This window comes from Leopardus geoffroyi, chromosome B3 (genome assembly GCF_018350155.1).
Source record: "Leopardus geoffroyi isolate Oge1 chromosome B3, O.geoffroyi_Oge1_pat1.0, whole genome shotgun sequence".
In the NCBI taxonomy this organism is placed as follows: domain Eukaryota; kingdom Metazoa; phylum Chordata; class Mammalia; order Carnivora; family Felidae; genus Leopardus; species Leopardus geoffroyi.
In genome coordinates, this window is record NC_059337.1 from 90,508,788 (window position 1) to 90,524,383 (window position 15,596).

General features: G+C 33.0%; 1 protein-coding gene across 5 annotated transcripts in view; it reads left to right on the top strand.

Annotated features, from left to right (window-relative positions):
• LRFN5 (leucine rich repeat and fibronectin type III domain containing 5) overlaps positions 1 to 15,596 on the top strand; it is a 249,623-nt gene that overhangs the window by 132,608 nt on the left and 101,419 nt on the right. Inside the window, exon 3 of one of the 5 annotated variants that reach the window (XM_045450786.1) lies at positions 3,536 to 3,569. The exons of the other annotated variants lie outside the window; for them this stretch is intronic. The gene's annotated coding sequence lies outside the window, so the exon portion shown is untranslated. The remainder of the gene's footprint in view (positions 1 to 3,535; positions 3,570 to 15,596) is intronic. 5 annotated transcript variants of the gene reach the window in all.

Genomic DNA, 15,596 nt, shown 5'->3' on the forward strand with positions numbered 1-15,596 from the left:
ATGTCATCAGGGAAATGCAAATAAAACAACAATGAGGTGCTAATTCACACCTACTAGAATGGCCGAAATCTGGAACACTGACAACACCAAATGTTGATGAGAATGTGGAGCAACTGGAACTCTCATAGTTTGCTAGTGGGAATACAAAATAGTACCGCAGTATGGAAGACAGTTGAAAGACAGTTTGCCTGTTCCTTACAAAACTAAACGTACTCTTACCATATGATCCAGCAATCATACTTCTTAATATTTACTCAAAGGAGTTAAAAACATATGTTGTTACAAAAAGGTGCACACAGATTTGTACAGCAGCTTTACTTATAATTGCCAAAACTTGGAAGCAACCAAGATGTCCTGTGGTAGGTGAGAGGATAAATAAACTGTACATCCAGACAATGAAATCATTCAGCACTAAAAATAAATGAACTATCAAGCTGTGAAAAGGCATGCAGGAAACTTAAATGCCTGTTAAAAGTGAAAGAAGCCAATTTTAAAAGCTTACATCCTATATGATTCCAACCATATAACATTCTGGAAAAGGCAAGACCACCAAAATAACAAAAAAGATCAGTGATTGCCAAGTGTTTACAGGTGAGGAGGGGTTGAAAACACAGAGCACAGAGAATTTAAAGTAGTGAAAATACTCTGTATGATGCCATAATAATGGATACATGTCATTATACATTCGTACAAACCCAAATGAGTGTGGAACACCAAGTGTGAATGGTAATGTAGACTATATATGTTTTTTTTGAGTGATATGATATGTCAAATTCATATTCATTATTTTTATTTTTTTTTAATTTTTAATGTTTATTCATCTTTGAGAGAGAGAGAGAGGAGAAAGAAAGAGACAGAGTGTGAGCAGGGGAGGAGCAGAGAGAGAGGGAGACACAAAATCTGAACCAGGCTCCAGGCTCTGAGCTGTCAGCACAGAGCCTGATGCAGGGTTTGAACTCAAGAACTGAGAGATAGTGACCTGAGCTAAAGTCGGACGCTTAACTGACTGTGCCACCCAGGTGCCCCTACTTTCATTATTTTTAGTAAATGTCCCACTCTAGTGGAGATTATTAACAGGAGAATGGTTACATGTATGAGCCAGGGAGTATATGAGTAATATACTTATTGAGTATATTGAATATATGAGTAATCTACCTTCCCCTCAATTTTGCTGTGAATTTTAAGCTGCTCTGAAAAAAGGTCTTAATGTAAAAGTAAAATGGTATGAACATTTCCATAGTTTCATTGTTGAACTTTCTTCTGTATTTCAGGTTTTAAACAAGTTCCTTATATATTATGAAATATTATGATCTATATTACTTTAGAATTGCCATATTTGATATAGAATGGTTTCTCATTCTTGTACTAACTTGTATTTACTTGATTTACTAATAAGATTGAAAATCTTTGCATGAGTTTATTGGCCTTTCATACTAACTTTTTGTTGAAGCCCTTCGTTAATTTTTAATTTTTTTTAACGTTTATTTATTTTTTGAAGGAGAAAGAGAGCATGAGCGGGGGAGGGGCAGAGAGAGAGAGAGAGAGAGGGAGATACAGAATCCGAAGCAGGCTCCAGGCTCTCAGCTGTCAGCACAGAGCCCAATGCGGGGTTCTAACCCACAGACCATGAAATTATGACCTGAGCTGAAGTCAGACGCTCAACCAACTGAGCCACTCAGGCGCCCCAGCCCTTTGTTAATTTTTATATTAGCTTGTGTTTTTCTTATCAGATGATAGTAGTTTTAAAAAAAATGTATTTTGCATTCCAGTCCTTTGTGGATATCTTGAGTCATACACAATTGCCTCTAATCTATGGTCAGTGTTTTCACTTTAATAATGTTATACCATATTCATCGAAGACTAATATTGTATGTTCAGGGGTTGAGGTAGGAATTACATTTTTTCTTCTTAAATGAGTCACAAACTCACAAGATAGTGTGTCATACACAAGCTTATTTTAATGCCTGCACCAAACCCTTGATACTCAGCAGGGCATATGGGGAATATATAGCTTATATTTTTCCCCATTCAGGAGTTGTTTACACACACTAAAGTAAAAGTAGAGTGGGGGTTGTGGTATTGTTCCTACAGCTTGCAGATCCTCAAGAAAACTTGACACTGTCCCATTTAGTCAGGGGAAACTGCCCCTCCATTAGTCAGTCTGCAGGCACAGTAGTGGTGATCTGGATAAGGTTATGTTGCCTCAGACTATAGAGGGATATGGTCATTAGGCACCCTCTTTTACGATGTCAGCTGAGAGTTTTCCTAGGTCTTACTTATTGTAGGTCTGTGAGCAATCTGGAGCTTACCTATACTAGCAACCCAGGGATAGTTTTTAAATACAAAGCTACTGACGCATTTAACACTTCACACATAGGATGGATGCCTTAATTCACTGTATTTTATTATAACCAGTTTCATCAGCTTTTTGTTAATCTTTAATAATTTCAGTTATTAATTTTAAGGGACAGTGCAGGGACCAAAGAAAGTAAATCGTTTTTACAAAGAGGAGTTTGCACGAAGGATCCCAAGCTCCAGGAAAGGGAATATCTCAGGAAGTCCTTACCCAGATAATATGTTTTCATTTTAATTCAGTGAATTTATCAATTGTTTCTTTTGGTTTTGAGTGTGTGTGTGTGCTTTTTTTTTTCTTTGCATCATTTCAGCTATTGTTTCTGCTGTTAAAGAAATAAAGATATTTTCTTATGTATTCTTTTAATATTTTAAAAGTTTCTTCACATTTTTTTGTATAGTGTTGAAATTGGATTTGGAGAAAAGTACAGTTCTATTTTATTTTTTTCATACTGCTAACCAATTGTTGTGACACTGTTTATTGAATATTCCATCTTTTCCCCATTGAATTGAAATTCTATGCTGCCATACACAGAGCTTTCATACATGCACAGACATATTTCTTGGTTTTCTATTTTATTTCATTGTTCTCTTCATCATCCCTGCACAAATACCATGCTGTAATTTAATTATTCTAGGGATTAGTCTTAGTAGGTTGTAAAATGAATAAATCTACTCTTTTTGTCTCTCCTTCAAAATTTCCTTGGCTGATGTTCGCCCTTTATTTTGTATCCTTTTGTTTCAATTTTTGGAATAGGCAAGTTTGGTGAAAAATCATGTGTTAAAATTTACTGAAGTCACATTTACTGTAGTAATTTTTTATTTTGGTTGGGGAAGAAGTAGTTTTTTTTTATTTTTTTAATATCATATTTATCTATCAATGAACTTTTTCACGTTGTATAATAAAGGTTTCTACCTTCTCTTTATATGTCTTGCATTTTTTTCTTATTTCTTCACAAACTTTTATATTGCTGTAAATGGGCTTTTAAAATGTTACATTTTTCAAATGATGTTCTGTATAGTAATGTTGCTTTTTACGGTTATGTCTTCTAAGCAACTTTGATAAATTCTTATTAATTTTCATTTACAATTCTTGTAATTATATAATTTTATTTATAATATCTATACAAATAGCATCATTACAATTTCCTTTGTATTATATTTCTATTATCTAATTGAACAGGTTAGGAGCTCTCTTACAGTGCTGAATGCAAATGGTGAGTGTGGCCATTCTTATATTTTTCTTGACTTTAAAGGAACTGTTTCTCATGTTTTGCCATAGTGTACAATGTTTTTGTTAGATCATTTTATGGTAAGTATTAATTTGGGATATATATACTTTCTTAAACTACAGAAGCCCAATTTTTCTTTTCACCATTTTCTTCATAGTGAACATTATATAGAGTTTCCAATGCAATGGTTAGTTTTAATTTCTAATGGATCAATGATGATGGAACTCATCATACCCTAATCTATTATCTCATTCCGTATTTAATGTGGTCTTTTTTCCCCAATTTACATTGTAGTCAGCATTAAAATACCAGTAAGAAAATTCATGGATTACTTTTTTAAAAAAATTTGGGTGGGGCACAAGGCAAGATTTTACTTTGAATCCCTCAAAATTTGATAATATTCATCTTATTAAAATTGCCTCGTTTCAGAATAATGTCCTTCTCTACTCTTATAAAGCTTGATTTTTACATATTTAAATATAAAATATTATAATAACCGAAATAGCATGATCAATTTAATTCCTAGTCTGAATCTGAAGTAAGTAGAAAATACATCTTATAAATAAAAATGCAGGTAAGCAGATATTCACATAATTGAATAGAATTTTAGAACAGTGTGACTTTCTTCACTTATAGTTGAAAAATTAGGGACTATGAAAAGATTTTTCATTCATCTGAGCTCCCACAGACAATTAATGAAGGAAACTTGCTTATCTTCTTCTAGCATATAACTTTAAAAACTTTAAGTCCCTTTGGGACTGTTTTACTATTTTACAGAAAAAATCTCTTGGTTTTCCATCTTGCAGTTTATTTCTTTGATCATCATTGCTGTCTATACTGCTATTTACTCCCATTGGTTGGTGGTCATTGTTGTTATGATTATTATCATTATGATTATGGTTTAATGTTTTACTGAAAATGTTATTTTATTGCAACCTTTAACACAACATAAATGTTCATAAAACATATGTATATTTTAATGAAAAATACATTGTAAATAACTGTGAAACTAGCATTCAGTTCAAGAAATAGAACAGTGCCATTGTCCTTCTCTGCTTCTATCTGAAATGTTATCCCTTTTCACTGAGCTAGAAACTGTGTAATAATCTAAGCCATGCGATAATAGATTTGTTTCCTGTTAGAGTTTCACTTCCTATATATGCTTCTATAACCAATATAGTTTTGTCAGATTTTGAACTTTATAGGAAAGGATTAATACTGTACTTGCCCTTTGTACCTTGCTTCTTTTGCTTAAACTTCTGCTTTTAATATTTTGGAATGTATTTCAGTTGTTGCATATAGTTGCAAATTGTAAATATCCATCACTCTATGGTGATCTGTTAAGGTACTAAAATTTATCTCTATTTGATGAATGTTTAGGTTATTTCAAGCTTAAGGTCATGCAAATAAAGAACATTTTTGTGCATGTGCACAGATTTTCACTTAGATACCCTCTATATATTCTGTTAGATTTACACTCACTTATTAATTCCAGGAGTTTTTTTTTTGGCCAGTTCTCCAGAATCTTCTATGTAGAAGATTATATCGTTTGCAAACAGTTTTATTTCTTCCTTCCCAATCTGTATAATTTTTATTTCCTTTTCATGTCTTATTGTGTTAGAAATATTAGGATTTCTAGTATGGTGTTGCATATAGTGGTGTATATATAGTGTATGTTGTATACACTATAGTGTATATAGTGTAAATTGCATTGTTACCAATTTAGAGGGAAAACATCCAGTTTCACATCCTTAAGTATGATATTAGCTGTATGCATTTTGTACATGTTTATTACCAAGTTGAGGAAGTTCTCTGTTATTATTAATTGTTTGAGAATTTTTATTATGAAAGGGTGTTCGATTTTGCCAAAAGTTTGTGTTTTTTTCTGCATCAATTTGATATATACTTTATTTCTTTATTAGCTTATTGATGTTATGGGACACTGATTTTCTTTTTTTTTAAGTTTTTAAAATTTTTATTTATTTTGAGAGAAAGAGAAAGAGCAAGCAGGGAGGGGCAGAGAGAGAGGAGAGAGTGAGAATGCCAAACAGACGCTGTATTGTCCATGCAGAACCCAATGCAGGGCTCAAACTCACGAATCGTGAGATCATGAGCTGAGCTGGAAGATGCTTAACCGACTGAGCCACCCAGGTGCCCTGGAACACTAATTTTTAATTTTTGAAATAGCCTTGTATGCCCAGAATAATTCTCATTTATTTATTATAAATTGTTTTAAATGTTGCATTTGGTTTGCTAATGTTTTAAATATTCTGACATTTATGTTAAAGAGAAATATTGGTCTGTAGTTTTCCACTCTTGCAGTGTTTATCTGGTTTTGGTATTAGACTAATACTGGCCACACAGAATCAGTTAAGGAGTGTTACTTCTGCTTCTTTTTCATGGAGGAATTTGTATAGAATCGATATCATGTCCCCTTAAATGTTTGGTAGAATTCACCAACGAGACAGTTGGGTAAGTGCTTTCTTTTTTAGAAAATTGTCGATTGTTGATTCAGTATCATTAAGAAATAGAGAGTATTCCCTTATTATTCTTTTATTGTCCATTGAAACAGTGATGATGACCCTCTTATTTCTGTTATTAGTAATTTGTATCATCTGTTTTGTGTGTATGTTTTTGTATTTATTTATTTATTTGAGAGAGAGAGCTAGACAAAGCATGAGCAGGGGAGGGACAGAAAGAGAGGGAGTATTTGTTAAGCATTTTTTAAATTGAATTGGACAATCTCTGTCTTTTACTTTGAGTATTTATACCATTTATGTTTAAAATAATTGTTGGAATAGTTGTATTAATTTTTACAGTGTTCTAACTTTTTATATTCATTGTACTTGTTCTTTTCAATTTATTAGCTGCTTTAATTTTTCTGCCTTTTCTGGTTTTAATTGAACATTTTATATTTCATTTTCTCTCTTCTCTTAGTGTATTAATAATACTTTTGTTTATAAGATTTTTTAATGTGGTTTACCTAGCATTTGAAATATACATTTACTTCAAATTTAGTCCACTTTTAAATAGCACTATACTAGTTCACAACTATATGCATACCAGAGCATTCCCAATTTCTTTTTCCTATTCCTTGAAATATTTTTTTAAATTTTTTAATGTTTATTTATTTGAGAGAGAGAGAGAGCATGCTAGATAAAGCATAAGCGGCGGAAGGGCAGAAAGAGAGGGAGTATGTCACAGAGTCCAAAGCAGGCTCCAGGCTCTGAGACACCATCATGGAGCCTGACGTGGAGCTCAAACTCACAAACTGTGAGATCATGACCTGAACCGAAGTCTGGCACTTAACCGAACTGAGCCACTCAGGTGCCCCTGTCCCTTAAAATATTGTTGACATTCATGTTACATAACTATATGTTATATTCAGGTAAAACATTTTTATGATTATGCTTTTGAAAAAAGTAATCTTTTAAATCAATTAATGAGGAAAGTACTTTTTTTTTTCCTTTTCTGATGCTCTTCTTTTTTGTGTGTTGATTTAAGTTCCTGGCTTATGTTATTTTTTTTCTCCCTAAAGAACTTCTTTTAACACTTATTGCAGAGCCTGTCTGTTTGTGATGAATTCAATCTTTTTTTTTTATTTTGTCAGAGTAAATCTTTTTTTCCCCTTTACTTTTGAAGGCAAATGTTGCTGGATACACAATTCTACATTGGTTTATTTTTATTTACTTTTTATTTTTAAATTTTTTTTCAATGTTTATTTATTTCTGAGAGACACAGAGACACAGAGAATGAGGAGGGGAGGGGCAGAGAGAGAGGAGACACAGAATCCAAAGCAAGCTCCAGGCTCTGAGCCATCAGCACAGAGCCTGATGCAGGGCTTGAACTCATGAATGGTGAGATCATGACCTGAGCCGAAGTCAGACATTTAACTGACCGAGCCACCCAGGTGTCCCTATTTTTATTTATTTTTTAGTACTTTATGTATTTTACTCCACTTTCTTGATATATGGTTTCTGATGAGAACCCTACTGTAATTCTCACAATTATTCTTCTATAAGTAAGGTGTCTTTACCCTTTTGGTTTCTTTCAAGATTAACCCTTTATCTTTGGTTTCCTTCAGTTTGAAGATGATATGCCTAAGTAAATTTTGTTTGTTTTTCTTTCAATATTTTTTCTGTGTGATGTTCTCTTACATACCTGGATCTATAGTTTGCTGTTTTTTTTTAATAGTAGTAAAGTTTTGATCATTATTAGTTCACATATTTCTTCTTCTCCACTATCTGTTTCTTCTTCCTTTGATATTCCAATTGCTTGTGTTTCCCCTTTGAAGTTTTCCCACAGTTCTTGGATGTACTGTTTTTTCCCCACTTGTATTTTAGTCTGAATAGTTCCTATAGACCTATCTTTAAGCTTATTCATTCTTTCCTTGGCTAAGTCTCGTCTACTGATGAATGCATTAAAGGTATTAATTGTGCTAGTGTACTTTTATTTCTATCATTATTTTTTTTATTTTCTTAGAGTTGCCATTTCTCTGCTTATATCATCCATCTATTCTTGCATGTTGTCTACTTTTCCTTTTATAGCTTTTAATGAATTAATCATAGTTATTTTAAATTTTCTCTCTGATAACTATAATATCTGAGTCATATCCAAGTCTTGTTCTGATGCTTTCTTTTTCTCTTCAGTCTGTGCTTTTCTTGCTTTTTTCATACCTTGCTATTTTTTTTTAATTGTATTAAACATCAGACATTTTGTACTGGATGAAAGGAATTGAAGTAAATAGACCTTCAATCTGAAGATTTATATTCATCTGACTAGAGTTTTTAGTATGTACTGTAGTGTAAGTGCCAGAGTCTTTAAATTCTTTTAGTGCCTTTGTTTTTGTCTCCCCTCATACCTGTGGGCTTCTCTTAGTAATCCTTGGAAAAAGTCTCTGTCTTGCAGCTAGCTAACCAACTCTCAGTGTATTGGAACTCTGTTTTGGTGGTAGCAAGTGCAAAAAGAGAAATTGGCTATAATATTATGATTTAGTCTGTCTTTAGCTGAGGTGTGACTCTTGACTGTGCTTCACAAGTGTTTGTATGGTGTCATAGCTTTTCTCCCTCATATCAGGTGAGTCAGAAAGGCTAAATGTGGCTGAGGTGGTTGGGGATCATTTTCCAAAGGCTTAGAAGCAGAACAAGACTGTGGTAAAATCTTTTCCTTTGAAGAATATGCCTTTGTTATGGAGAATGATCAGGATGTACTTAAAAAGGGATACTTTCCCCTTCCTCCTGGCAGAAGCATAAGGGGATTTTTCTTCTCTTTTCTCTCTGAGTTCATGGTGGATTTATGGAGGTAAAACCCATGAATGTGGGGGGTCTTAAAAGGCTGTGACTTCACTCTTACTCTCATCTTTCAGCTGTGTATCAAAATTACTATTAAATTGTTCCTTACAATTTATGGTTGTAACAGCTTCTGCTCTAGGTAAGTATATATATGTTGGCTGTGTCTTTCTGGCTGTACCTGGTTTTCTGGATTTCATGGTGGCAGTTTTTCTTGTGAATTCAGTTCTCTAATTGGTCTAAGAAAAGTCACTGATGTTTTGTTTGTTCAGCTGTGTTTATCTTATAAGGACTGGAGTGACAACCTCCAAATATGTGGGAGCAGAAACCTTTTCATTTTTTTTTATTTTTTCCCAGCTTTGCTGAGATATAATTGACATATTGTGTTAATTTAAGATGTACAATGTGATGATTTGATACACATATATAACGTGAAATATTTACCACAATAGAGTCAGTTGTTATATCCTAAAAGACTTCCTTTGGCATTTCCTTTATTGTGGGTAGGTTGATATACCTTGTTTTTGTTTATCTGAAAATGTCTTCATTGTTTTCTATATATAAAGGCCTGCTAACATTTGAATGCCATTTTAGTATTATAATCTGAAAGAAATTGACACCTTGTTTATTATGAAATATTACTCTTAATTTCTGTTATTATTTGTTCTGAAATTTATTTTGAATGATATTACTAGAGCCTCTAGCTTTGTTTTGATTAGTATTTACATGATCTATCCTTTCCACCTTTTTGCTGTTATCTATTTGTATTCTCAGATTTAAAATGGCTTTCTTTTAGAAGACATATTGTTGGTTCTTGTTTTTATATTCAATTTGATAATTTCTGTCTTTTAATTGCAGCATTCATACTATTAACATTTCAAGTGATTAGCAATATGATTGAGTTTTAATTTTCCATTTTTCTGTTTATTTTCTTTCAAAAAGATTTTTTTAATGTTTATTTTTGAGAGAGAGACAGAGCATGATCAGGGGAGGGGCAGAGAGAGAGGGAGACAGAATCTGAAGCAGGCTCCGGGCTCTGAGCTGTCAGCATAGAGCTTGATGCTGGACTCAAACTCAGGAACCAAGAGATCATGACCTGAGCTGCAGTCGGATGCTTAACCTGCTGAGACACTCAGGTGCTCCTTGCTGTTTGTTTTCTATTTGTGTCATATATCTTTGGTTCAAATTTTTCTTCTTTTCCTGCTTTCTTTTAGAATAATTGAGTATTTTTATTATTCCATTTTATTTTACTTATTAGGTTGTATAGTTTTATCTCTTTGTTTTATTTTTTCAGCGTTTGTTCTAGGGTTTATAATATACATCTTTAATGTATCAGAGTTTACCTTTAAATTATACCATATTGCGCATCTACCATCTCACATATATAGTGGTTTGTGCCCATATTTCTACTCTGTCTTTTGTCATTGTTGTCATATTATACTTCTCCACATAGATAGAACTCTATCTATGTGGAGAAGTAAAATATGATATATACTCTGCATGTCTAAAGTAAAATAAACTCTACCATATAGGATTATTATTTTTAAACATTCAATTTCATTTTAAGGAGATAAACAATGAGAAATACTTTCACATTAACCTCATATTTACCATTTACATAACTTCATTCTATCTAGTATCAGTTTCCTTTTATCTCAAGAAAAATTTTTTTATATAAGTGCACAAATGATGAATTTGTCAGTTTCCATTTGTTCTAAACGTATTATTTTAAAGTTATTTTTGTAATGCTAATTTTACATATTTTTTTATTACCTTGAAGATCTCTCCACTCTTTTCTTTCTGAACTCTTTCCTTCCATATTGATTTCTGAAGGAGTATACTCTCATTTTTAGAATTGTGTTCCTCTGTATGTAATGTCCATGTTTTTCTAGCTGTGTTTTTATCAGTGTTTTGCAGAAAATTGATCAAGTTATGCCTTGGTGTAGTTTTTTTAGATTTCTTCTGTTTGGTGTTGGTCGAGCATCTTCCATATGTCAGTTTATTTGTTTTTTCTTTTAATTTTTTTCATGTTTATTTATTTTTGAAAGAGAGAGACAGAGCGTGAGCAGGGGAGGGGCAGAGAGAGAGGGAGACACAGAATCTGAAGCAGGCTCCAGGCTCTGAACTGGCAGCACAGAGCGCAACGTGGGGCTTGAACCCATGACCTGAGCCGAAGTTGGATGCTCAACCGACTAAGCCACCCAGGCACCCCATTTGTTTTTTAAAATAATCTTTGGAAATAGGTCAGCCATAGTTTTGTCAAATTTCTTTCTTGCTCAGGAACTTTCCTAGGATTCCAACCTCAAATATGTTAGCCTGCATGGTAGTCTCACAGGTCACTGATGATCTGAACTTTATTTTTTTCATTTTTGTTTTTGTTTATCTTATTGTTTCTGTTGTTAGAATTTTTCTCCATGTGCTCTATTTTGTATAGCTTTTATTACTAGTGTCTTCACATACACTCCAAATTTCTTCTACGGTGTCTAATCTGCCAAAAATATCATCTTCTGTTGTTTTTCTTTTAATATTTTTATTATTTATTTTTGAGAGAGAGAGAGAGACAGCACAAGCAGGGGAGGGGCAGAGAGAGAGGGAGACACAAAATCTGAAGTAGGCTCCAGGCTCTGAGCTGTCAACACAGAGCCCGACCTGGGGCTTGAACTCACGAACCCGTGAGATCATGATCTAAGAGAAGTCAGACAACCGACTGAGCCACCGGGCGCCCCTGTTGTTGTTTTTGTTTTGATACTGTATTTTTCATATTTAAAAGTTCCCCACGATCTGTTTTGTATATCTTCCATTTCTCTTCTCAACATGGCCATTTTTTTCCTCTACCTTTTTGAGCATATGGAACATCTTTATTGTAACTGTTTTAATGGCTTTGCTATTTTCATCATGTCTTTTGTTTGTACATCTTTTTCTATTGATTGAGTGTTCCTGGTTTAGGGTTATATTTTCTTGTTTCCTTGCATTCCTGATATTTTTTTTTTCATGGAAGCCAGATACAATAAACTTTATGTTGTTATTTGCTGGATTCAATGAGATCCTTTATACAAAACTGTTGTATCATATTTTTATACTTTTTCTTGTTCAAAAGGTTAAAGGTGTATTAGTCCCATTTACTTCGTCATAGCTGGAGGTAGACATCTCTATTTTTACCTTAATTTTTGATGTAAAACTTACTAGGCATAGTATTTTAAGTTTGTGGATGTTTTGTTTCATTTCATTGTTTTCTCATTGTTGTTTTTTTGTTTTTCTTTGAAGAGAAAACTTACATTTTCTCTTACTGGTGTTTAGATGTTCTCCCTGTGTTTGTTTATGTATTTTTTTTTATGATGCCACGAAGTGAGGGTTATGGACTGAATGTTTGTCTTCTCCCCAAAATTTACATGTTGAAACCTAACCCCAAGTATGATGGTATTTGGAGATGAGTCCTTTGGAAAGGAATTAGGGTTACATGAGGTCATGAGGGTAGTGTTCTCATGATGGGATGGGATTAAGGACTTTATATGAAGAGACAACAGACACAGAAATTTTGCTCACTCTGAGACTGGCAAGCCAGGAGATACTCCACCAGACCATGAAGGCAGTCTCATCTCAGACTTCCAGCCTCCAGAACTCTGAGAAAATAAATTTCCATTGCTTAAGGCACAAAGTGTTTGGTGTCTTGTTATGGCAGCCTGAGCAGATTAAGACAGTGAGTTATACTTTTTTTTTTTTTATTTATGATACTAGGGTTCATAGGTTTTCTTGAATCTCTTGATACTTTTTATCATATTTAAGAAATATTGCTCTTGTATCCTTGAATATTGCTTCTTCTTTGTTGTCTGGAAGACAGTTATTCTGGGACTCCAGTTACATGATGGTGTATCTGGTTACCATGTTCCATATAGCTCTTATTTTTTTTTAATGTCTATTTATTTTTGACAGAGAGACAGAGATAGAGTGTGAGTGGGGGAGGGACAGAGTGAGAGGGAGACACAGAATCTGAAGCAAGCTTCAGGTTCTGAGCTGTAAGCACAGAGTCCAGTGAGGGTGTGGGGCTTCAACTCATGAACCACAAGATTATGACCAGAGCCGAAGTCAGGCACTTAACCAACTGAGCCACCCAGGTGCCTCTGGCTCTTATTTTTCTTTTCTGGATTCCTAGTCATCATTCCTCTTAATATTTAATCCAGATATTTTCTTCCAATTTAGTTTTCCAAATTTTTGGTTTTTCTTTCAAAATGTTTAATCTCCATCTATTGAATTTTAAATTTTGGTTCTGGAATTTATGTTTGAAGTTTTTAGTAAGTTCTAGTTTTCTTGCATAATCCTAAATTTTTTCACTTAACTTCTAGTTCATAGTAAGTAAATTTATTCAGTGACCTGTGAACTGTTTGTGTATTTTCTCTTTTAAGGGTGTGAGTATTGGTTTTGTTAATATTTTTTTTTTCTGGTATGTTTTTTTTCTATTCAATTAATTTCAGTGTCTGGCAACTGATGAGTTTTATATCTTTTGTAATTGTGTCTTTTACTTTTTTCTGTGCAAATATTGCCTTCTTATTTTTTTTTTTAAATTTGCTCCAATTATTGGAAATGAAAAATTCTGAAAATGATTTGAGTATATAGATGATATCTCAGTAGATGAAATCACATGCAGGATGTACTTTTGCTAGAAAATCCAAGTAAAGTGAGGGATGTTCACTAAATTCCAATTAAGGTTTGGCGTTAGTCCTTCTGAGGACCATTGTATTTGTAGTATGTAGCTTGCACTTGTCCTTAGATGAAGCCCTGCCCTTGTGTGTAGATGACACTCTTCTTCATTCCATTTAAAATTCTTGGATGTTTAACTAAAGCCATTCATTCCCACTTGGAAATCCCTAGCTGGTGTTTTTTTGTTTTTTTTTTTTGTTTTTTTTTGCTTCAAGCACTGGAACTCTCTAAAGTTATGTTCAGCATTGTGTCACAGTCTTCTATTTCACTATAGAATCAGAAATTTCCTTTAGGATTATAGTGACCCAGCTGTTTGATTCACTTTGGGGGCACAGTGAAGAATTTTGCATTTCATCTGGATCTTTTCACAAACTTTCACTACCTTGATCACTGTAAACAGATATACACATAGACACACCCACTTTTTTTCTAGAGGGTTAGTTCATATCAAGCTAGTCATTGTCAAAATGAGAATTCACAGTAGAGTTTTACATTTTGATATGGCATCTAGAAAATTAACTGAGCTTTCCTTTTTATTTAAATAATAAATATCTGGTAGTGCCTGGGTGGCTTAGTTGGTTGGGCGTCCGACTTCGGCTGGGTCATGATCTCACGGCTTGTGGGTTCGAGCCCAGCTTCGGACTCTGTGCTGACAGCTCAGAGCCTGGAGCCTACTTCTGATTCTGTGTCTCCCTCTCTCTGTGTCTTTCCCAACTCACACTCTCTCTGTCTTTTTCTCTCTCTCAAGAATAAACATTAAAAATTTTTTTTAAAAATAATGTATCTGTAGATTTTATGTATTTTCTACTCCCAAGTATACTAAAATTTATGGACAATGACAGCTTTGTTTTGTCCTCTACAATTCTTATTTAATTCTTTTTTTTCTTATCTTACTCTGATAGATAAGTATCTAGTAAAATTTTGAATAGAATTGGTAATAGAAAACATCATTGTTCTTTATTTTAAAAAATACATTAAACATTTCACTGTAAATATTATGTGTGCTGTTCTTCTCTAATCTTGATCTGCCAATAATCTTTTTAACCTTAATAATTAGTGTACATCATCCATCATTTTTTTTCAACATCTACTAAGATCATTTCATGATTTCATAATGTCTAAATAGCTTTACATTCCTGGGATAAAACTCTATTGGCCATGGTATGTGATCCTTTTTATGTTTTATTGAATCTGATTTACTAATATTTTTCTTAAGATATTTACATCTGTGTTTATGAGTGAGATTTTCCTATAAACATCTTTTATCATATGCTTAATGTAATGTTATTTCATAAAATGCTTTGGGGTAATATTCCTTCCTTTTATATTTTCTGAAAGTGTTGGTATAGGATTAGAGTTATTTCTTTTTTAAAAGCTGTGTAGAATTTAACATTATTATGATATCTAAGCCTGGAATTCTCATTGTGCGAAGATTTGGAATTACAGATTTCACTTCTTTAGTGATTATAAGACTATTCAGGTTTTTCATTTCCATTTAAATTAGTTTTGAAATATATGTTTTTTTCCAGGAGCTAATACATTTAAGTTAAACTAAAAATTTTATTCTTTATGTATGTGTGATATACTTTTATTATTTTTATGTCTGCATCTTCAGTAGTATTATTTTCTTTTTTCTTCCTGGTCTTGGGTATTTGCACTTCTGTATTTTCGTTTTTAATTTTACCAGTGAACTGTGAACTGTTTGTGCATTTTGTCTTTTAAAGTTTAACTATTGGTTTTGTTGATATTTTCTCTGGTATGTGTGCTTTCTATTCAACTAATTTCAGCTTTCATCACAATTATTTTCTTCCTGCTACTCCTCATGATTTGTTTTGAGGAATTTTTTCTAACTACTGAAGTTGGATTATTTTATTTTATTTTTGCTAATTAATTTTCAACCTTGGTTCCTAAGTAGTATGTAAATATAAGGCCAACCTTTCATTAATTTGTTTTAAGTACTAATTTAGTTGGAACACATTGTTGATGTATAGTATTTTCACCAACATTCAGTTCAATATATTTTCTTATT